Source organism: Balaenoptera acutorostrata, chromosome 7, assembly GCF_949987535.1.
Source record: "Balaenoptera acutorostrata chromosome 7, mBalAcu1.1, whole genome shotgun sequence".
Classification (NCBI taxonomy): domain Eukaryota; kingdom Metazoa; phylum Chordata; class Mammalia; order Artiodactyla; family Balaenopteridae; genus Balaenoptera; species Balaenoptera acutorostrata.
Window position 1 is genome coordinate 107,364,047 of NC_080070.1, and position 23,756 is coordinate 107,387,802.

General features: G+C 41.6%; 1 pseudogene; it reads left to right on the forward strand.

Moving 5' to 3' along the window:
• The first annotated feature begins 18,633 nt into the window (after positions 1-18,633).
• On the forward strand, positions 18,634-19,672 carry LOC103004450 (actin, muscle-like; annotated as a pseudogene).
• Positions 19,673-23,756: the final 4,084 nt, after the last annotated feature.

A 23,756-nucleotide genomic window follows, 5' to 3' on the forward strand; every position in this document is an offset into this window, starting at 1 on the left:
AATTTTATGATTTCAGGATTTTTTTTACTAAGTGAATTTAATGATTTTACAATACTCAGTGGGCCCAGCTAGGCATAACTGTAAATCTCCAATTTGCAACTTCTACTCTAGGAAAACTGTGTTTTGAGGATTTCTAGGATGGAAAGAAAGGACCATGATCATGGCTTCAAATATTTAAAATCTCAAAGGTGGCAGAGGTACTTGCTCCAAGTCCGGAAGAAAACTAGTGGGCAGAGGATTTTGGCTCAATAATAAGTATTTTCTGTTACTCAGAATTATTTAAGAGAAATGAGGCATTAGTTTGCCAGGGTGCCACTGAGTAGAGGTCACAGGGCCCTATGTTGGGATGCTGGATGGAGGCCTAGGGTACCAGCACTTTCCATGACTGACTTGGTGATAAACTCCAAGGTTGTTCTCTAACTGGCTTTGCAGTCATCCTGAGAGTCTCCTGCTGCCTCAGTATGCCATGGGAAATGGGCCAAAAGCTTTCAGGGCAAATCCAGTGAGATAAAATTATGTGTATATAGTTTGCTCTCGTTCTTTCCTTTTCATAGAAAACCCCACCAGCTTGATTCCTTCTACCAAGGGATTACTTCCTATTTTCCCCCATAATTGCTCTGTTCTCTCTTGTCCATGAAACATTGTGCAAGCCTTCTTCACCTTCTACATCCCCACCCACCACTAGGAAAATTCCTCTTTTCTTGATTTTTGCTACACCACATTAAAAAAAATTTTTTTTAATACAGCATGTATTTATCATTATCTAGAGCAAGGGTCTACAAACTAGGGCTAGCTTGCCACCTGTTTTTGTACAGTTTTATCAGAGCACAGTCACACCATCATTTATATGTTATCTATGACTGCTTTCTCTATAGCAGAGCTGAGTAGTGAAGACAGAGATCATAAGGCCTAAAAAGCCTAAAATATTTACTAACTGGCCCTTTAAGAAAAAGTTTACTGATCCCTGATCTATATGAAAATGATTATACCAGATAGGTAATCTGAAAACAAGAACATGTACAAAGGATAAAATAACAACCACCTGCAATGACCAGATGTAACAACCGTTGGCTTTTCAATGTATTTTAATGCATATATACATTATAAAATTGAAACCACACTATAAACACAATTTTGTGTTCATTTAACAGCAGATGAATTTTCTTGTCATACAATTTTTAATATTCTATATCTATGCTATTTTAATCGGCTATATAATACTCCATGTATATATCTATTATGCAACGATTTTTTTTGGGGGCCGCACCACCAGCTTGTGGGATCTTAGTTCCCCAACCAGGGATTGAATCCTGGCCCTCAGCAGCGAAAGTGCGGAGTCCTAACCACTGGACCACCAGGGAATTCCCTATATTATGCATTGATTCTTATTGTAGTATTTGAGGTATGTTTTACATATAAAATTTTATTTAATCCTTGTAAGTGCTTATGTGGGAAGTATTATTAACTCCATTTTACGAATGAGACCTGAAGTGTTTCGGTGGCCAACTCACACAGCTCTCTGACAACCGACCCTGTATTTTCAACCACTCAACTATTACTGGACACTGAAGTTAAATTTATCCTTTTGTTTTGTTTTTGTCAGGGGATTGCATATTAGAAATATTGCATTAATGAATATCAATGTACATAAACCATTCATTGCATTTCACATTATTTCCATAGAAATGATTCCCCAAAGCAGAACTGATGAATCTAGAGGTACATTGAAGTTTCCTTAAACACACTGAAGAGTTGCTTTTCAGAAAAGTTGTAACAACATATGCCATATACCAACGGTCTGTGAGGTGCCGATCTCCAAATATTCAGGACCAAGTACTATGATTTATCCATTTTATTTTTGCTCTTTTGTCAAGGAAAGAGGGGTGCTGGAGGCTGGCTCTCTGTAGGTAGTTGCGACCAGGTGACTCCTCTGAGAGTGACTTCTGGGAAAGATGTTTTTTCTGGATGAAAAATAACAGGCTTGGTTGGCACAAGTCTTTTGCCCTTTGCCCTTCCACTTCTTCCCGCCGAGGAGAGGAAGCTGCAGGCTAGGAATAGCAGGCAAAAGGAAAGTGGCCTGGGGTCCTGGGTCCCTCCGCGTACCTCATGGGAAAAATACCCCAGATTAATGAAGTCTCTGATGCTGGGGTTCTGACACTCAGGCAGCTGCCATCCTATCCACTTCCAGTGAAGGGGGACAAAGGGACAGTGAGACTGTTTCTGTAAATCCTCTATACCTGTATTTTACCAACACTTCCTCCCCAGGCAAGGTCTTGGTGCTTCTTCTTCCAATTTGTATGAAGTCTTTATTATTATAGATATTAACTCTATCATATTTGATGCGGTTGTAATATGTCTTTTAATTTTATTTATGATGACTTGCTGGTTAAGCTGGTGATCTTCAGATGTCTCCATCAAAAGGTACAGTTGGTCTTCACAGTTAATAATAGGGACAAATTCCTATTTCCCAATAACCTGTCACTTAATTGTTTTATCCTCCACTGTTTCCTTCTCAGAATCCGTTATCCACTGGGGACGGCAAATCCGTGACTTTCCAATGATCTAATTCCTTCCACGTTCATTAGCTGCCATTCTTCTGTGAAAAAGAGCTTTCCCTGTTTTTCTGCTCTCTTCTTTTGGGAGGAGTGAAATCACTGTGTCCTAATAGATTTTTATTTACTCAGTGTGATATAATCAATTACAGTTGTGATTCTTTTTGATCCTCAAATTAACCCAATTTTGGCCAGTGGGAGCTTTTATGTTATTTCAAACACAAGAAATTGAATGCTTGCATGTCTTTGTAATTTTCTACCCTTCCTTCCCTCCATCCCTTCTTTCTTTTCTGTCTCTTTGGTTGGGGGTAGGAGGTGTTTATAACATTGGCTAAAACCATAGCAATATTAAGTAATAGTGGTAAAAAGAGATCTTATTTTGCCTTTGTCCTTAATTAAATTGGATTTAGCTTTCCACTATTAAATAGTACAGGCTGTTTATTTCAGTTTTTAAAAAGTTAGTGTTACTCTATTCCTAGTTTAGAATCATGTTGTAAACATTGCATTCAAGGGGGAATTTACTGAATTAACCAAGGTGTTTTCTCCTTTAACCTAATGAAACGATCAATTACATTAATAGGTTTCCTAGTAATTAAACTATCTTTATTGTCTTCAAATACACTCAATTTGAACATTGTTTATGTTTTTTGAATTCTGTGCTGATTCAGTATGCTTAGCTTTATATATGCATACATGTAATAAATATGTTTATTGTATTATATATAACTAAATATAAATGAATGAATGAGATTATTTTTTGCATATTTATTATACTATGTATTTGCCATTTATCAAAATGAATCAGGAAACTGTTGTTTTAATTCTCTTGAAAAATGAATATGATGTCAGGATTATTATTACCTGGAATTTAGAAAACCTTTATCTGTAAACTCTCCTTGGGCTTTAGGCCTTTTCAGGGTCAATCTGATAAGTTAATTCATTCATCTCATGGTTATTGCACTATTTATGTTACTGAACCAAGCTTGGGTCTGCTTGCCCATGTGCAGTAAAGCCAATCTACTGACACTGGGTTATGATGAAGGAAAGTGCAGTGTTTACTGCAGAGCACCAAGCAAGGAGTCCAGGTAGCTAGTGCTTAAAAGGCTTGGACTCCCCAGGGCTTTCAGGAAGAGGTTTTTAAAGACAGCGTTGAGGGGGGTTGTAAAGTGTGTGATCAGCTTGTGGACATTCTTCTGATTGGTTGGTGGTGAGATAATCAGGAGTCAACATGATCAGCCTTCTGGTTCCAACCGGTCTGGGGTCTATGTGCTTGTGGGCAGCATACAGTTAACTTCTCCCACCTGGTGGGGATTTCAGTATCTGCAAAACAGCTCAAAGGACATGGCTCAGAATATTATCTATAGCTCTTGAGGAGGAACTAAAGGTCCTTGACTTTGTATAATGGCTAAAGTATTATTATTTTGTCTTGCTTGACTGTTTTCCTTTCTTTCTGCATTTTCTCACTTCTCTGATTAAATTTACTCTTTGGAACTTGGGGAAGGCCTAGGAGGCTAAAGTTTTTCTACAGAGAAGTGGCAGGTGGAGGACACTGGAGATGAGGTCTGTTCTGGGAAGGCCCCATAAGGTCCTACTTTTTTCTCTTTATGCTGTCTTGGATAAAAAGCTAATTTGTTTATTTCCATCTTGTTGTGTTAGTAATTCTAAGCCAGTCATCCTTTCCTGCTGAGCACAGATTTGTTCTAAGAATTCTTCTCAACGTGGAGCCATACATCGTCACGTGTAGGATGGAAGGTACGGCTGTATCCATCTTTGGAAAATATAATTGGTTGCAAGACCTCTTTACTATGTTCCAGTTTACCCAAATTATGGTCTGTTATAGTCCATATTTCTCACTCTTAAATTTTAAGAATAAATTTATTCTTATACATATATTCTTTTTCATATTCTTTTCCATTATGGTTTATTACAGGCGTTTGAATATGGTTCCCTCTGCTGTACAGTAGGACATTGTTGTTTATCTATTTTATATATAGTAGTTTGTATCTGCTAATCCCAAGCTCCTAATTTATCCCTTCCCCACCCTCTTTCCCCTTTGGTCACCATATGTCTGTTTTCTATGTCTGTGGGTCTGTTTCTGTTTTGTAAATAAGTTCATTTGTATCATATTTTAGATTCCATATATAAGTGATATCATATTTGTCTTTCTCTGTCTGACTTACTTCACTTAGTATGATAACTTCTAGGTCTCTCCAGAATAAATTTATTCTTAAACATGAACAGAATGAGTTTCCTATTCATAGATTTGGAAGGAAAACATATGTTTAAGCAAGTTTTGAAGTGGCTATTTTCTGAGCCTTTTGATTTCTGGGGGGTATATTTCTCTTACTTCTATAAATAGTTTTTGGACTGTGACTATCATTTTTGTGTAATAACTTTTGCCCCAAGACTCTTGAGATATTATTTTGTGATTCTCTACTTTTGGAGATCATGGATAAGTTTGAGGATAGCCTACATTTATATTCTTTCTAGATAATCTTTTTTTTTTAAATTTATTGCTTGGATACTTTTAGGATTTAAAAAATGGAATTAGAGCATTTTGTCAAGGTATCTAGGAATATAGGTCTTTCTTGCTATTGTTTTTATTGGACTTTACTGGAAACATGTTGAAATCTTCTGATTTACATTGGAAGAAATCAGCATAGGACAATCTTCATCTGTATATTTTCGTGACTTGGCTCTGCTCCTTTGTCATTCATCTCAGGAATTTTGTTATAGGCTGCTCTTTGTCAACCAATATCCCCTCTCTCCTTTTTCTTTACTCATAGAACTCTGTTTTAATTTTGGAATGGTCTCAGTTTAAAAGCTCTATTTCCCAGTCTTCCATGCAGGTAAAAGTAGTCATATGACATACTTGAGTCCAGTGAGATATATTTGTAAGTCATTGGGTGGGGGCTTCTGGGGAAGCTCTTTAAGGGAAGCTGACTCATCTGGTATGCTGCATTTGCTCTTCCTTTTCCTTCATATTCAATCTGGAATGTGGTTATGGTGGCTGGAGTGCCAGCAGCCATCTTGTAAGCTGGGGAAGAGAGCCACACACTAAAGATGGTGTAGCAAGGGCTAAAAATAGTCTGGGTCCCTGGTAAGGTAGCTGCCCTACCAGCCCAGATCTGTCATTTCTGGACTTCTTGCTACAGGAGGGAAAAATAAACTTGTTTCTTGGCTAAGCCACAATTAGTGGCTTGTTTTGGTCAATGTCTTTGAACAAAATCCTTCTCTGATAAACAAATACCTCTTTCCTAAAGGTAAACTGTCTACAATTATCATCTTTTCATGCATTGCTTTTTCTTTTGACCCTTTCTGTTGTATTCTTAGAGAGCTTTTTATTTCTGTTTTACTTCTCTAATTTGAATTTTCACTCCAAAGCAGACTTTATTTCTATTGTTGACTTTTAGTTTTTCTTGCTATATTTTTGTTGTTATTTCAACTTGCATTTCATTCAGTTTCTTCTTATCTCCGAATTTAAGTTTCCTCTGAAATTAAGTTTCTTAAGTTCTTTTTCACCTCATCTTTCATCTGGTCTCACAAGGCCTTTCATGAATTTATGACATTTATTCAGAATGCAAAATACACTTTAGACTTTCCTATTATTTGCTGTAGCTCAAAGTATGCTTTTCCCTGAATCTTTAGAGTTGTATTCCCCTTATCTACCTGTTACACATTTTTGTTTCAGTTTATTCACCTTTGGACAGTAGAACCATCCAGGCTGATGTTTACCAGATGACTAGCAGCCCATGTTCCTGTCTGTTCTCCTCACTTCTATGTGAGTTCTGCCAGAATCAGAGGAGTCCCAATGTTAACTAAGGGACTGACTGAGATACATAGCTCCAGCCAGATTTTAGTGCCTCCTTGGCCTTTCTCTACTGGAGCTTATCTATTGGGGCTTACTTTGAATAAGTAGCTTCCCAGGGTTGCTGTATGTGCTTCTTTGATCACTGGCATTGGGTCTGTCCCCAGATAACAATTCCAGGGATGTACTTGCAGGGCTTTTCCTCTCCCTTCCCAAGGGAGGCCAATTCCCATCCCAGGGCAGAGCCTTGGTGATGCTATTCCTATAACCAGACGAGGCCGGTACTGAACCCAAGTTCACCTGCTTACTGCTCAAAAGGCCAATACTTGAGAGACAACTGTTGGTGGGAAAATTTGCTTTATTCAGGAGGCCGGCAACCTGGGAAGATGGTGGACTAATGTCCTAAGACCATCTCCAAGCTGCTGGTTAGGAGGTTTTAAAGGCAGTATGAGGGAGAGGCTGAGGGTGCATGATCAGCTCGTGCACAATTCTCAGATTGGTTGGCATCAAGGCGAAGTTTCAAGCATCTTCTGGTTTCAACCGTTGTGGGGTCTACATGCTTGAGGTCAGCAGTTTTCATCTGGTGGGCGTCTGCCTCCTATAAAAACAACTTGGGAATGTGTGTCAGACCTTTATCTATATTTTTCAGGGAACTGGGAGTTCAGTGACTCTGCTCTGTGGCTGGTTTATAGTCTAAATTGTTACCAGTTTCCCCGCCCAGCAAGGGTTCTGTGTTTCTACATCTTCACATTTTCTTATCATTAACTCTTGAGCCAGCCTTTTGAGACTCAGGGAATGCCTGGGAGACTAAAGCTTTTCTACAAACGAGAGGCAGGCAGAGGACACTGGGTGGGGTGGGGTGGAGGTCTGACCTGGGAAGGCCGCATAGGGTCCTGCTTGGTTATGCTTCTTTGTGGAGGAACTGCCGTTTCCTCCCTTTGACCTGTGATATCAGGTTCAGCCACCCTCCGTGGCTGAATTCCACTCATCCACCCGATGTCACTTCCCACTGCTCTCCAAATGGATACTCAGCTCAGTATATCTTCCTCACGTCCATTCTATACTCAACCTCAACTCTTAGATTATATTTATGATGTTTTTACCTGCTTGGAATGCTTTCTTCAAGAAAATTAGATCTTTCACCAAGTTAGATCTTACATGCCTGATGATGGTCCCTCAGCTGGGTTGAAATGTAGGGAGGGAGGTGAACTCATCTCCCAAAAGACGTAAAGAGAGAGCACTCAGGGAAGGGAGCCAGTAAAAACAGATGACCTGAGGAAGCAATTCCTCCAGTGCTGGAGGAACCAGGCACATTTTCTGGTGGGGCTCTTGCTTCATCTCTGATATTGGGTGGTATGCTACAGGTGGAAGCTCCCTCTGTCTCCCCTGTTTTCTTCAAAGTTACCCCCTGAGCAGATCACAGTTTTGTAATCAGGCTTATCCACACTGCAGCTAAGAGATATTTCTTCCAGGGAGCTAAAAATATTGGTCAGTATCCTCAATTCCCAGGGCTGTACTTTCAGAACCATTACCCTTAATGGAAGTCCACACTCACCTCTGTTTTGGTGGTGGCCAAATCCAGCCCAGGATTTTGCTGACCTAAGCCTGATCCCACTGAGATTTCAAGGCATTTCATCTGAGAAATCCTCTTATCGTTTCAAGTTTAATACTTCTAAAGCCCAATTTATGACCTCCTTATAATGACATTGTAATTCCCCCAGCCCTTAAAACTTGACCCGTGACCAAGTTAACACGTTGGAGTTAAGCATCAGACACAAGAAGTATCACCCTCTAAATGCCGTTGAGATTGTTCCAGAATTTCACTTTCCATCTTTTCCATTCTCATTGCTGCCACTATTGTGCAGGATTTAATTACTTCATGTATGAATCACCGAAGGAGAATTTCTGCTCATCTCCTTCCTAATGTGACTTCCCCCCTCCCTCTCAAGAGGCAGATCAATTTCAGGTTGATCTTCTTTTAGGCAGAGCTTCAGTGATACTACTACTTTGCTGAGGAACTGCCATTTCCTCCCTTTGACCTGCGGTATCTGGTTCAGAGACTTTTCATAGTTGAATTCCACTCATCCACTCAGTACTACTTCCCACTGCTCTCTAAAATGAATACTAAAAAATAAAATAAAATAGAATAATAAAATAAAATAAAACGATACTCATCTCATTAGTCTATTCCACACGTCCATACTATACTATACTAATCATCAGATCTTAGATTTTACTTATGACTTTTTTCTAGCGGAATGTTTTCTGCATTTTTTATCACCAGATTAGATCTTACCCCTGCTCAAAGACCCAGCTCAAATACAGCTGTCAGTTTGGACTGACCGATACTTTTTTTAAAAAAATGACTCTGGTCATTATAAACTAAATAAGAGAGATGTACACATTTGGAAATTATTTCAGTGGATTTGTATGTGACTTTTTTTTTAACATCTTTATTGGAGTATAATTGCTTTACAATGGTGTGTTAGTTTCTGCTTTATAACAAAGTGAATCAGCTATACATATACATATAGCCCCATATCTCTTCCCTCTTGCATCTCCCTCCCTCCCACTCTCCCTATCCCACCCCTCTAGGTGGTCACAAAGCACCGAGCTGATCTCCCTGTGCTATGCGGCTGCTTCCCACTAGCTATCTATTTTACATTTGGTAGTGTCTATATGTCCATGCCACTCTCTCACTTCACCCCAGCTTACCCTTGTATGTGACTTCTTTCACATCATGCTCACTTAAGTATCTTATTTGTGCTACTCCTAAAAAGAATATGCAATAAGTAGGCCTTCTTCCCCCCTTGCTATAAGTCAGAATAATAACCATCGCACTTTGAGAGGTAACGTAAGAAGATGTTAGTCTCTGCAGTTGAAATTGTGCTGCTCAGGTTGGCATAACGCAGTTGCACAGGGACTCTTGGGATGTGGGGTGAAGTCATCATTTTATGCTTTATTCTTTCTCGGCACACGTGTTCAATGGTTGAATCTGTGCTAAAGATTAAATATCTCTTTGGGCTTCCCTGGTGGCGCAGTGGTTGAGAATCTGCCTGCTAATGCAGGAGACACGGGTTCGGGCCCTGGTCTGGGAGGATCCCACGTGCCGCGGAGCGGCTGGGCCCGTGAGCCACAGCTGCTGAGCCTGAGCGTCTGGAGCCTGTGCCCCGCAACGGGAGGGGCCGCGATAGTGAAAGGCCCGCGCACCGCGATGAAGAGCGGTCCCCGCACCGCGATGAAGAGTGGCCCCCACTTGCCGCAACTAGAGAAAGCCCTAGCACGAACCGAAGACCCAGCACAGCCAAAAATAAATAAATAAATAAATAAGTAAATAATAAATAAAATTAAAAAAAAATATCTCTTTATTAAAAACACAAGTGTCTGGGGGTTTTCATTTCTGTTTGTGGGTTTTTTGTTGTTGTTTTGTTTTCTTTGTTTTGTTTGTTTGTTTGTTTTGTGTTCCTAAAGCACAGATGGCTCTATCACTGCTAGTAAATTAATCACAAATGGCCAAGTGGCTTTTCTTCTGGAAAGCAGGAGTTTAGGGTCGCTTTGGTGGAGTTCATTTATCATGTCTTTTCCCCACATTTCTGGTTCCTGAATTGCTGTTACAAAAGGCCTAACTTTTCTGTCTGCATATGTACCTGCCTGCAGGATAGATTTACCACCCACACAGAAGGATCATCTTCCTGATTTATGTCTATAACATTTGCTTTTAAATAAATTGGACAATTCGGACAGTGGTCTGTGCTTTAGTAAAAGACGGTCCTCTCTCTTAGACCAAGTGACCCACTGTTAGGACAGCATTTTCCAAAGCGCTTCCCATAAAACTGCTTTAGAATAAAAATAAAGCTTATTCATTGTGAAAAGATGGGGCGGGGGGGGCGGATTTCCAAGGTCGATAAAAGGCGGTGTGAACAAAAGGAAACAGATTTCTGTGCTGCAGGACTTCTCAGTGCTTTTGGCAGGCTGGTGCAGGTACTGTTGGTGAACTGTGCCTCTGGGAGGGGTCCAGTGAGGTGATCCCAGAGGGGACTAGAGCGGCATTCCAGAAGCACCTGGCATGAGGCTCTTTTTCTTAAAAGAATATCTTTCGGAAATAGTGTTTAATGGAAAACACCGGGTCAAACCTCAGCCTGGGCTGTTGCAAATCCTGTCATCAAGGGAAAATTAGAGATTTGCTAGAGTTTAGCCTCTAGTTTGGCTCAGAAGAATCTCTTCATACGATACGTGTGTAGAAGATTGCACGTTAGTCCTGTGGGCAGACCATGCTGGGGGAACCCACTTCCTGCGTAGACACTCCTGTTTTGCTATGTTATTACTGTGACATTTTCTCTTTCATAACACTCGGTATTTCAGCTTAGAGGAGGGACCTCACAGTATTGAAATGCAGACCTCTTCGGAGGAAGATTTTATTCAGCTGGTGCTGTGAGCTTGGAGGAGGGACCCCATGGGCCTCAAGTGGACTTCTGAGAAGTGAGTGCTAATTGGTTACTGATGGTTCACTGAGGGGGGAAAGGTCAGGCTGACTCTTCCAGTGTTAGAAAAAAACCACAAACTGGATTCTGCTGCTGCAAAGGTGAAGCATTGACGCTGCAGGTGGAAACAGTTGCTGGGCTAACGTGGACCGGCACAGGAAGCAGAGAGGGCGGAGCTAGTCCCTTCTTCCTCTTTCAGCCTCCATCTTTCCCTCTGGCATCTCCTATTGGCAGTGCCTGCGCAGGCGGCAGGTGGCAAAGCAGAGATGGGGTGAGCAGTCTCCGCTCCAGCGTCACAAGAGTTCAGAAGGGTGGGAATGGAGTCGAAAGACAGCTCAAAACCTGGCAGATCACCCCGGTGAGTTCTCAAACTTTTGCTCATTGTCAACGGGACAGGTGAAAACTCAGAGCTTGTTGTACCTTTGATTAGCATTTTTTCTCATTGGGGCCAAGGTTGAATACCTCTTCATTTTTAGAATTGTTTGATTTTCCTTTCTATGAACTATCTTTTGATATGCTTTGTTCATGCTTCTTCTTCTTTGGTCGTTGTTTTTGTTTCTTAGACATGAAAGGAATTAGGGTTTTGAATATAATATGAGTTGGAAATACTTTTCCAGGTTTGTCATTTATCTTTTGATATAGGGTGGGTGTTCCACGTGTGCATTTTTATTTTTACAGAGATGAGTTTTATCAGTATTTTCTTTTGTGACTTTGAGGTTTTTCTTCACCTGTAGAAAGACCTTTCCAACTTTGAGATTATAAAAATGTTCTTCCATTTTTTCCCCTAGTGCTTTTATGGTTTTGGTTGTAAAATTTAAATATTTGATCAATTTGGAATTTTTCCTATTGTATAATGTGAGATATTAATCCAAATGTGTTTCCTTCTTCCTGATTTACCATCCAGATGTCCCAACACCATTCATTGAATAATCCATATTTTCTCCACCAATTTGAAAATTCACCTTTATTATAATTCCTTTATGGTTTAAAAAAATTTGGGGGGGTCTATTTCTGGAATTCCTAATCTGTTTTTCAGCTATGGGTACTCATGTACTAGCACCACACTCTTTTAATTACTCTAGCTTCATAATATGGTTAAGTATCTCCTACAGCATTTTTTTCCTCATTATTTTCCCCTTTTAGAATCTTGTTTGTTCTTGATTTTTCTTTCTCCCACAGGAGAATTTGAATCAGCTTCTTTAATTTTAAATCCTATGGGTAGTTTCATTGGGATCACATAAAAATATAGATTAAGAAAGTGCTGAAATTGTTATCATGTTTATCATGTTGAAATTGTTATCATGTCAAGAACATGGTATACCTTTCAATATCTTTTTATTCTTTTGCATATTTCTTCAGTATATCCCAAGGTGCGTGCACTGCCTTTTTTCTCCTCATTTGCAGTCCTGTGCATCTTGACTTGGTGTCTTCCCACACCCCAGTTTTACCTCCAGTGCATATGGCGGCCACACTTCATATATTGTGCTCAGAGTTATAGATATTTTGTGGTTTTATTGAAGACGGAGTTTGCCTTTTTGTTTCCTTGTTGCTTTTGGGTGACTCATGAGAGAATAGGGGGAGTAGCTTTTTCCTCTCATTTGAAAATCGGATGCTATTTCATTTACATGGTTAAACACTCTGGGATTCCTTCACATTGACTGCAAGAAATCCAGTTTTTATCACCGACTATTTCTGGGAATCTCTGGAATGCCAAATAGTTCACAAATATGCTTGGAATATCATTGCCACCTCAGCTGGGCCTCTGTCTCTCAGGTACTTCTCAATCATCTGCAGTTAACATTTCTCTATCTCAAAACCAGGTGTTACCCCTTTTACTCATCCCACCTGTTATCAGCCTGTTTTCAGCCCTCAGGTAAATATTTCCTTGAGGGTACATGTTGGTATTCCCAGGAGTAACAGGAACAATGATTCCAGATTCTCAGTTTCCATATGTTTGCTTTCCTGAAATTGATCTGCCCGAGAATTTCCAGTGGTCTGTAGATTCTCGCTTCCAACTTCTCCTTTCACCCTTCCTCTTTCACATGTAGTTAAGGAAAGGCATCAGTCTCACCCATTCTAGATCTTACTATGTGCATTGGCTTGGGGGTGGAAAAGCATCTAGGGAGCAACCAAGCGGGCACTTCAGGATCCTGGTGCTTGTTGAGAAAGTGAATGGCTGCAGTAATTGCCGTGATTGCCTTTTGCAACTCAGGTGGTTCCAATTCCTGGCTCTCATTAGAGCTGAAGGAAGACTTAAAGAGATTGTCCATGGATAGGCGATTTAAATTAATTCTGTTGATTGATTACTATGTTTTTTGTTTTGTATGTAGCTTGTAAAGAATTAAAGAAAGTGAAGGACGTTAGTATAATTAAGCTCCTTGTATTTGCACCTACTTCTATATATGAACAGTTGTCTCAAATGCTTCATTAAAAAGGAGTAAAATTGATGATAAATTGTCTCACTTTAGTAATGCAAAATGTTCATCTCTGTATATATAAACTAATTTCTTTTATGAAGTATAGTTAATTTACAATATTGTGTTAGTTTCAGGTATACAGCAAAGTGATTAAGTTATATATATATATATATTTCAGGTTATTTTACATTATAGGTCATTACAAGGTATTGAATATATTCAGTAGTTCCCTGTGCTATACAGTAGGACCTTGTTGTTTATCTATTATATCAATATATAGTAGTGTGTACCTTTTAATCCCAAGTTCCTAATTTATCCCTCCCTGTCCCTTTCCCCTTTGGTAATCATAAGTTTGTTTTCTATTTCTGTGACTCTGCTTCTGTTTTGTATATAGATTCATTTTTATTATTTTTTAAATTCCACACCTAAGTGATATAATATTTATCTTTCTCTGCCTGGCTTAGTATGATTTTCTCTAGGTCCATTCATGTTGCTGTAAATGGCAATATTTCATTTCTTTTTATGGCTGAGTAATATTCCACTGTGTGTATATATACTACATGTTCTTAAGCCAATCCTCTGTTGATGGGCACTTGGTTTGTTTTCATGTCTTGACCATTGTAAATAGTGCTGTTATGAACATTAGGGTGCATGTATCTTTTCAAATTGGAGTTTTAATCTTTTCTGGATATATACCCAGGAGTGGGATTGCTAGATCATATGGTATCTTTACTTTTAGTTTTTAAGGAACCTCCATACTGTTTTCCACAGTGGTTGCAACAATTTACATTCCCACCAACAGTGTAGGAGGGTTCCCTTTTCTCCACACCCTCTCCAGCACTTATTACTTGTAGACTTTTTGATGATGGCCATTCTGACCAGTGTGAGGTGGTGCCTCATTGTGATTTTAATTTGCATATCTCTAATAATTAACAACGTTGAGCATCTTTTCCTGTGCCTATTGGCCATGTGGATATCTCCTTTGGAGAAATGTTTATTTATATCTTCTGCCCATTTTTTGATTGGGTTGTTTGTTTTTTTGATATTGAGTTGTATGTGCTGTTTGGATATTAACCCCTTTATGGTGTCATGTCTTTAAGTCTTTAAGGCATTTTGAGTTACTTTTGTGTATAGTGTGAAGGAGTATTCTAACTTCATTGATTTGCATGCAGATGTCCAGCTTTCCCAACACCACTTGCTGAAGAGATTATCTTTCTTCCATTGTCATATTCTTACCTCCTTTGTCGAAGATTAATTGACCAAAGTGTATGGGTTTATTTCTGGGCTCTATTCTGCTCCGTTGATCCATACGTCTGTTTTTTTGCCAATACCACACTCTTTTGATTACCTTTGTAGTACTGTCTGAAATTTGGGAGCGTTATGCCTTCAGCTTTGTTCTTTTTCCTCAGGATTGCTTTGGCAATTCTGGGTCTTTTGTGGTTCTATATAAATGTTAGAATTATTTGTTCTAGTTCTGTGAAAAATGTCATGAGTAATTTGATAGGGATTGCATGAAATCTGTAGATTGCTTTGGGTAGTATGGCCATTTTAATAATATTAATTGTTCCCATCCAAGAGCATGGGATATCTTTTCATTTCTTTGAATCATCTTCAGTTTCGTTTAACAATGTTTTATAGTTCTCAGCATATATCTTTCACCTCCTTGGTCAGGTTTATTCCTAGGGTTTTTTTTAAAATTAATTAATTAATTTATATTTTATTTTTGGCTGTGTTGGGTCTTCATTGCTACGCGTGGGCTTTCTCTAGTTGCGGTGAGTGGGGGCCACTCTTCGTTGCAGTGTGTGGGCTTCTCATTGCAGTGGCTTCTCATGTTGCGGAGCACGGGCTCTAGACTCACGGGCTTCAGTAGTTGTGGCATGTGGGCTCAGTAGTTGTGACTTGCGGGCTCTAGAGTGCAGGCTCAGTAGTAGTGACGCACAGGCTTAGTTGCTCTGCGGCATGTGGGATCCTCCTGGACCAGGGCTTGAACCCGTGTCCCCAGCATTGGCAGGCGGATTCCCAACCACTGCGCCACCAGGGTAGTCCCCCTAGGTATGTTTTAAATGAGATTTTAAAAGGGATTTTTAAGGCTTCCCTGGTGGTGCAGTGGTTGAGAATCCGCCTGCCAATGCAGGGGGCACGGGTTCGAGCCCTGGTCTGGGAAAATCCCACATGCCGCGGAGCAACTGGGCCTGTGAGCCACAACTACTGAGCCTGCGCGTCTGGAGCCTGTGCTCTGCAACAAGAGAGGCCACGATAGTGAGAGGCCCATGCACCATGATGAAGAGTGGCCCCCGCTCGCTGCAACTAGAGAAAGCCCTTGCACAGAAACGAAGACCCAACACAGCCAAAAATAAATAAATAAATAAATAAATTTATTTTTTTAAAAAAGGGATTTTTAAAAACTTTTTGATATTTCATAGGTAGTTTAAAGGAATTCAACAGATTTCTGTATGTTAATCTTGTATCCTGCTACCTTGCTGAATTCGTTTATCAATTCTAATAGTTTCTGTGTGGAGCCTTTAGGGTTTTCTGTATAGAGTATCATGTTATCTGCATATAATGACAATTTTACCTCTTCTCTTCCAATTTGGATACATTTTGTTTCTTGTCCGATTCCTGTGGCTAGGACTTCCGATACTGTGTTGAATAGACGTGGTGAGAGTGGGCATCCTTGTCTTGTTCCAGATTTTAGCAGGAAGGTATTACGCTTTTCACCATTGAGTATTATGTTGGCTGTGGTTTTGTCATAAATAGCTTTTATTATGTTGAGATATGTGTCCTCTATACCCATTTTGGTGAGAGTTTTTATCGTGAATTGGTATTGAGTTTTATCAAATGCTTTTTCTGAATCTACTGAGATGCTCATGTTGTTTTTGTCTTTTCTTTTGTTGGTGTGGTGTATCACATTGATTTGCATTTGTTGAACCATCCTTGTAACCCTGAGATGAATTCAACTTGATCATGGTGTTTGATCCTTTTTAGGTGGTGTTGGCTTCAGTTTGCTAATATTCTGTTGAGGAATTTTTGTATCTATATTCTTAGAAGATATTTTCTTTTTTGGTAGTGTCTTTGTCTGGTTTTGGTATCAGGGTGATGTTGGCTTTGTAGGATGACTTTGGGAATGTTCCCTTTTCAATCTTTTGGAAGAGTTTGAGAAGGATTGGTATAAGTTCTTCTTTGTATGTTTGGTAGAATTCCCCAGTGAAGCCATTTGGTCCTGGATTTTTATTTGCAGGGAGTTGTTTTTTTTTTTTTTTAAATTACAGATTCTATTTCACTTCTAGTAATCAGTCTGTTTATATTCTCTAGTTCTTCTTGATTCAGGTTTGGTGGGATGTATGTTTCTAGAATTTCTTCTAGGCTGTCCAACTTGTTGGCATATAATTGTTCATAGTATTCTCTTATGGTTTTTTGTATTTCTGTGGTATTGGTTGATACTTGTTTGCTTTCATTTCTTATTTTGTTTATTTGGGTCCTCTCTCTTTCCTTCTTGGTGAGCCTGGCCAGAAGTTTGTCAATTTTATTTAACCTTTCAGAAAACCAGCTCTTTGTTTTATTGATTTTTTTTTCTATTGTTTTTTAATTTCTATTTTATTTATTTCATCTCTGATCTTTATTATTTCCTTCCTTCTGCTGACTTGAGGTTATTTTTTTTTTCTTTTTTCTAATTCTTTCAGGTGGTAGGTTAGGTTGTTTATGTGAGATTTTTCTTGTTTTTTGAGGAAGGCCTGTATTGCTATGACCTTCCTTCTTAGGACTGCTTTTGCTGCATCTCATACGTTTTATATGGTTGTGTTTTCATCATCATTCGTCTTGAGGTATTTTTTAATTTCCTCTTTGATTTCATCATTAACCCATTGGTTTTTTAGTAACATGTTGCCTATTTTCCATGAAATCATTTTTTCCCCTTGTTTCTCTTTTTGTGGTTGATGTCTAGTTTCATGCTGTTGTGGTCAGAAAAGATGTTTGAAATAATTTTTATCCTCTTAAATTTGTTGAGGCTTGTTTTGTGTCCTAGTATGTGGTCTGTTCTAGAGAATGTTCCACATGCACTTGAAAAGAATGTGTTTTCTGGGGTTTTTTTGGATGTAATATTCTGAAAATATCACTTAAGTCTAACTGTTCTGTTGTGTCATTTAGGATCTCTGTTGCCTTATTAATTTTCTGTCTGGAAGATCTGTCCATTTATGTCAGTGGGGTGGTAAAGTCTCCTACTATTATTGTATTCCCATCAATTTCTCCCTTTATGTCTGTTAATATTTGTCTTCTGTATTTTGGTGCTCCTATATTGGGTGCGTATATGTTAATGAGTGTATACTTTTGTTTCTTAATGTGTGGCTTGGATACCCTGCATCAGAATCACTTGGGGGATCCTAATTAAAAATACAGATTCTGCCCTCCAGGGTATGTCCCTGGAATCTGCTCCCTGGGAATTGGACAGTGCTGTGGATATTGCCTAAAATCAACATTTTAAAACAAGTTCCCATGGGTAATTCTTGCACACACTTCAGTGTTCCTCTAGTGCAGCTTTGTATCCCATATAGAGACTTCTTAGAAATTTATTTACACAGAGAATCCACTTCAGGGAATGGAGCACAAGAGACTAGCCTGGGGGAAGTTAGCTCCTCCTGGTGCCAGGATGATGGGCTGTTTTTCTAAGGAAACCACCCTGCCTCTCTCTGTTCACACACAGAGCCAATGTGTCCTCTTAATTTCAGCCCAGGAATGACACCAGCCTGGCTCCCCACCATCCCACATCCCCTTCCTACAGGCCTGGCTTCTCTTCCCAGCAGATGTGCCTTCCACTTTTCTGTTTTACCCTTGGAACTTGAAACACATCTTTTGGATGATCTGTCAAGCTTAAACATTACTTCTTTTAGGACCCAAATTTCAGCATCCTCTTCTTCACTTTCTGTGCCTTGTGCTCAGAAATGAGGGGTCCTTGCTTGTCTGGATCCCATTCCCATCTGCCAGGGGTGTGATGGAGACAGAGGACCAGGTCCTGAGCGTGAGGCCCACTTAGGATGATGGATGCTGCATTAGCTATACTTGGGCTCAGCAATGTGTGCTTCAGACTGGAGAGTGGAAGGACATTCTCAGATGCCAGCTCTCACCTCCCAGTTTGAAGCTGGGTATGTGATTGTAGGAGCCTGGCCCCAGCACCCTTATGCAGCTGCTACTTCAACTGCCTGAAGAACTTTGGGGAAAATCTTCCTGGCCGCTAACTGCTTGTTCGATCTGCAAAAAGTGCATGGCCATTCCAAGTACACTGACAGGGGAGACTGAGTTATTTGCCTTATTTGATTGCTTCCTTGGGGTGAGCGAAAGACCAAGCACTGGCCTCTCGCCACTCCTTCCCCTGCAAGCTCAGCATGGATGATGATATTTCCACATCGATGGTCGACAGTGGCTCCAGCATGTGTAGGGCCAACCTTTCAGAGGATCGTGGCCCTGAAGCCATCTTCCCTTCCATCATGGGCAACCACAGCATGACTGTGGGCATGGGACAGAAGGACTCCTAGGTGGGTGATGGGGCCCAGAGTAAGAGGGAACTCTACCCTGAATAGCCCATCAAGGAGAAGGTCTAGCATCACATTATAAAGCGAGTGTATGTGGCCCCCGAGGAGCACCCCATGCTGCTGACTGAGTCCCTCCTGAACACTGAGGCCAACCAGGAGAAGACCCAGATCATATTGAAGACCTCCAGCACCACAGCCACGTACATGGCCATCTAGGCTATGCTGTCATTTATGCCTCTGGCCTGTGCCACAGGCATTTAATGGAGTCCAGCAATGAAATCACACACACTGTGTCCATCTACGAGGGCTATGCCTTTCCTCACACCATCCTGTGTCTGGACTTAGCCGGGACCTGAGGAACTGCCTCACAGAGCTTTTCCACATGGCCAAGCAGGGAATTGTGCAAGACATCAAGGGAAGCTCTGCTATTTTGCCCTGAACTTGGAGAGGAGATGGTCACTGCAACCTCCCGCTCCTCCCTGGAGAAGAGCTGTGTGCCTCGAAGGCCAAGTCACCACCATTGGCAACAAGTGGTTCCACTGCCCTGGGGCCCTTCCAGCCTTCCTTCCTGAGCATGGAATCTGGAAGCATCCATGAAACTACCCTCAACTTCATTGTGAAGTGTGACATTGATGTCCACAACATGTGACATCTTTTCCAACACGGTGCTCTCTGGTGGGACCACTGTGTACCCAGGCTTCACCAACAGGATAGAGGAGATTCCCACTCTGACTCCCAGCATGATGAAGACTGAGGTCATCACACTTCTGAGTGCTCTGCCTGGATTGATGGTTCCATCCTGGGCTCACTATCCACCTTCCAGCAGATGTGGATCAGCAAGCAGGAGTTCCATGAGTCTAGCCACTCCACTGTCCACCAAAAATGCTTCTAGGTAGACAGTGTGTTACATCCTTTCTCGACAAAACCTGACTTGTGCAGAAAATGAGATGACATTGGCATGGTGTATTTATTTATTTATTTACTTATTTTAATTTATTTTTACTGTTGGTTGCCTCAGGATTTAACAAGTTGAATGGTGAAGGTGATAGCAGTCAGTTGAAGTTGCATCCCCCAAAGATCTGCAATGTGGCTGAGTGTTTTGACTGTCCTTTTCTGAAGAGTCGTTCCGAATATCATGGGATGCATTGTTAGAGGAAGTTCCATACCTTCTCAAACACCTCCTCATGTCTCCCTAAGGAGAAAGGCCCAGACCTCACCCAAGTTCACTCAGGGGAGGGTGATAGCATTGCTTTTGTGTAAATTATGTAATCCAAATTTTTGAATCTTCTGCCTGAACACTTGCTCTTTTTGTTTTGTTTCAGTTTGAATGGTCAGTCATCATGACCCCTATTTTGTCATCCAGCTTTCAGTGTATGAAGATTTTTGGTCTCCCAGGGAGTTGGCTGAGACTTTTCAATAAAAGTACACACCTTCAGGGAAAAGAAAGACTTGACCAGGGTCCTTTAGCTGTAGTTGGGGGCACGCTGCTCCAGGTTCTACCTCATAGTCACACCTAGAGCAGAATGAGTTGTCTCTATCGTTGCCCCCAAATTTAAATTTAATTACTTAACTTAATTAACTTTAATTAATTCTTACAAAATTAATGGGTCAGGGCACCTGAAGCTTCTGTTTTTTCCCCACCCCTGCCCCGCCAACCTTTTATTCTGTCCACCCACTTGGACCTGTATTTTCTCCCTTACAATGCCTCAGCCTGGGCTCACTGCCTGGCAGAATGGCTTCGCATGCTCTGGGGTAGGAGTGGGTTTTGCTTTTCTCCACAAAAGCCTAGCATGTGGAGTGACCACACCCTTCCCACCGAGAACTGCAGAGGACTTGCTCACACCCCTCATTACACATCATTCCCAACTGGAGAGACCAAGTACCACATCCCTAGCACTTTGAGCCATGGGTGCAAGTCTCAGGGTTGAGATCAGGGTAGATTCAGGATGTAATGCAGTGTTCAGCCAAGCTCTGGTCTGACCTGCCCCACTGCCTGCTTGAACCTAACCTGCCTTCATGGATATGGAGCTGGAGGCAGCTGCTGGGTGGCCCATGGGCCATACATCCACAGTATGTGCCCAGAGGTGGAGCTATGTTTCATTGCCCATGATGTCCCTGGGCCCTGGTCTTTCTTTCTTGTAAACCCTGAGCCCCTACCCTCATCGGGAAGCCCCACCCTCTGCCTGGTCTCAGTGTTGTCACCAACGTTGACTCTGACATCCCCTGAAAGCTCTCTTCTCCTTTTTGTGTCTCCACAATTCTTGTCTGATCTGCTACCCCCACGAGGGGTCTTCTGCCAGGGTGGAGGGGAGAGGCACCCTGTAAGGAGGGAAGCTCTGAGACAGACCTCCTAGGTGCCCTTGTTATCAAGCCAAACACAGGCACAAACACCGATGCCACCTCACGTGGATTCGCCAAGCCCCACCTGTTCCCAGTGCTGATCACAAAGAAGGAAAGAGGACCATTTGCTGGGACCAGCTGCTATTTCTGCTTGCCCAGGGTGTCGGTCTTCACGGAGCTGGTAGCCCGCCTGCTGCGCTATCCACAACCATCCTGCCCTCAGCCGGCTCCATCACCTGCTGGGCGGGGAGGAAAAGCAGCCCATGGGAGCGCAGTAGGGCCTCCCCCTGCACTCACTGGGGAGTCCTCTCCCTCCCTGCTGGTTGGGGGTGGGGAACTGTGAGGAGTGGGCTGGCTCCTCTACTTCAGCCCCTTCAGTGCAGTCAGCGGGAAGTACAGGACTTGCCCGCAAGGAAATACGTGGTGACTCTGTCACCTCCCTGATGCCCTCAGCTTCTCCCTCCATCACCTTGGATGATGCTGGCATGTCAGCACCTGGGACATCACTACCCACTCTGTCTTTCCCCTTGGCGGTGTCCACTTCTCTGATAATCTTTGGATGAGTGAACTGGTTTTGGACTTTCCACCCCTTTGTGGGTCCCTCACTCCTCCCTGGTTACCTCAGGCTCTCTTCATCGGTTCATAGACCTCTCAACACTGTTACAATGTGCAGATCTGTGAAGCAGCTGTCAGAGTGGACAGACGTGGAGGTCAAGAGTGTGAACTCTCCAGCCATTTTTAGCCATGGGCCTTGGGCAAGTTTAAAGCTTCAGTTTCTTCCTCTGTAAAATTGGAATGATTCTTGCACTCATTTCCTAGGGTTGTTATTGGCTTAAATGAGGAAATACATGTAATGTGATTAACATTGTGACTGGCCCCTTAATAAGTACCCTTTAATAAGTATCAGTAATTGTTCACTATTACTAGCAAGTGCTCATTCTACGCTCATCTTAATTTACACACAGGTGTCCTGAAGCTCCTTGGACACAGGTTGAGAAGAAAGGAGAAAGTGTCAGATTCAGTGGGAGACTTGGTGCTCTCTGAAGAGCCCTGAAGCTTAAGTCAGGGCTTTCCCCTTTTATCTCCTAATAAGTTAAGATTTTATCTACTGCACCTTGAGGTTTATCTTACGGTTCCTATTTTGAAAAGAACTATTAATGAGCTCAAACACACATATCCTCACTCACCACCCCCCAAAACACACCCCAAAACACAATGAACCACTTAGTGATAGAACATGTGAATCAGAATGTGAAAAGGGTACCACTATTTCTTAGCAAGTTTAAATCTTTCTAAAAATTTTCTGTAACTTAATGAAAAGAAAAAACACACAAAACATACATGAGTTTGGGAGATGCAGTGTTTGGCTGAGAGCAGTGGTTGGTCCTGGGCTGGCCCAGATCTGGTTGACAGTTTAATTTTTTTGTCACTTTATAACTCAGGGAAGATGCTTCTGAATTTTAAAAGAATTTCTCAGCTTTCTAATCAAAGGACAACTCTTTCATTTAAATAGTGTAGACCTCACTTTCCTTTCTGATTAGGTGTCAGTAACTTTGCCTTACTAGCCTGGTTAATCTACAAAGTAGACAGAGGAGCACGTAAGGGACACGTGGAGACCTTCTGCTACTGGCAGTTTCCCAGGACATTCTGAGGGATGGTTTATCTATCCTCATTAACCCTGAGAAGGCATGGTCCTGGGGCTACATATGCGTAGTGTGGCTTATCCTATTTGTTAAAAGGAAGCCCCTGATGCTGAAAACTCAGCCTCTGTGCACTGGTGCCAAATCGAATCTTGGAGACAGAGTTTGGGGTGAAGTAGAAAAGAACAGCTTTATTGCTTTGCCTGGCATAGGGAGACACAGTGGGCTCGTGCCTCTCAAAACTGTGTGTTCCAACCCAGGAGGATTTGGTGAGGAGTTTTACAGCAATTGTTCAAGGCTGGGGTTGCTCATAAGATTAGAGTGTGTGCAGGGCCAGCACTCCTTTAATCTGGTCTCAGGAGGTCTCCTGATGAGCTTCTCTGGTTCCTTTAATCTGGCTTCAGGTGGTCTTCTCTGGAATGAAGAATGCTAACATCTTCCATTTGTTGGGGGTTTTAGTTCTGTAAAGAGCTCAGAGATATTGTTATGTGTATCCCTTGAGGTGGAACCAGGACCCTGCTCCAAGGCTGCACTAGTGTTTCTTGGCTGCCCCTCCCTTCCCTGATTAGCAACTGTTCAAATCTGCCCTTTGGAACTCAGGGAAGGTCATGGAGGCTGGAGTCTATTCCCTACAAATAAGAAACGGGGGACACAGAAAGGCTTCCATGCCCAGGAGCCCCACAGGGTCCTGCTCGGTTTCACCCCCACACCTCCATTCATCAAGTGCAGGATACAACATTGCATTCAGTCCTCATGCTTTCTTAGGCTCCTCTTCCTGTGACAGTGTCTCACTTTCCTTGTTTTTGATGACCTTGACAGTTTTGAGGAGGACTGGTCAGGTATTGGTAACATGTCCCTCTGTCTGAACTTTCTCCTCACGATTAGCCTGGGGTTATGTGTTTTGAGTTGGAAGACCACAGAGGTAAAGTGCCGTTTTCATCACATCATATCAAAGGTACATGCTGTCAGTGTGACTAGTTTGTCACTGTTGATGTT